This window comes from Corythoichthys intestinalis, chromosome 17, assembly GCF_030265065.1.
Source record: "Corythoichthys intestinalis isolate RoL2023-P3 chromosome 17, ASM3026506v1, whole genome shotgun sequence".
NCBI classification, from domain to species: domain Eukaryota; kingdom Metazoa; phylum Chordata; class Actinopteri; order Syngnathiformes; family Syngnathidae; genus Corythoichthys; species Corythoichthys intestinalis.
In genome coordinates this window covers 33,653,069-33,653,883 of record NC_080411.1, presented here as the reverse complement: position 1 = coordinate 33,653,883, position 815 = coordinate 33,653,069, and positions in this window count along the sequence as shown.

Genomic DNA, 815 nt, shown 5'->3' with positions numbered 1-815 from the left:
CTCGCCTCACGTCACATTGGCTGTGACGTCACGGGTCAAGATACGAGCTTTTTTTTTAGCAGTCGATAGTCACGCATTATGTCGTCAATCCATTACATTAATTCGAACATCTATATGACTTTTGCACGCTTCACTTTTTGGTTAACCAGATGTTTCCTGAATTTAAATTCAACAAAGATACACAAAGCACTGGTGGCAAGGTAAGCATAGTATTAATTGAAAAAAATAAAATAAATAACAATTATATAGCTAATTAAATTAAAAAGTCGGCTAAACAAATCATTGAAAATTACATTTTTTCTGTAGCGGGCGGGTTGGCACGCTGCCATCCTCCTCTCACTTCAAATAGATTGGACGTCTATTAGTGATACGCCACATATAATTGGACGTCTATCACCATCAATAGCAGCTGATGAGTTCATCCAAGTCTGTTCAGCTGTTTAGCGGCTCAAAGTTTTCATTGAAAAGTTGACCATGCCATTGAGCTTCAAGCTCTTGGTCTTTTTTGCAAAACCAGACGTCATGTCCGTCCCTCTTCAAACTCCCCAGTCGTGACGTAACTGCATTGACACTTTATTGATTGAATCATTGCACAGATATATATATGTCATATTATTTTACATGTCACTCATTTTCATCATCAGTTACAAAACGCGTGGCAAACATAATAGCTGCTTTAGTTCATTTATATGTATATAAACGTACATAGTACCATGTATGCATACACAGTTGAAACCAAATACACTATTTAGAAAAAGCTACTAAACACTCATAAAAGCTATGAAAAATTGTGTCAGGGAATAATCATAAGAGAA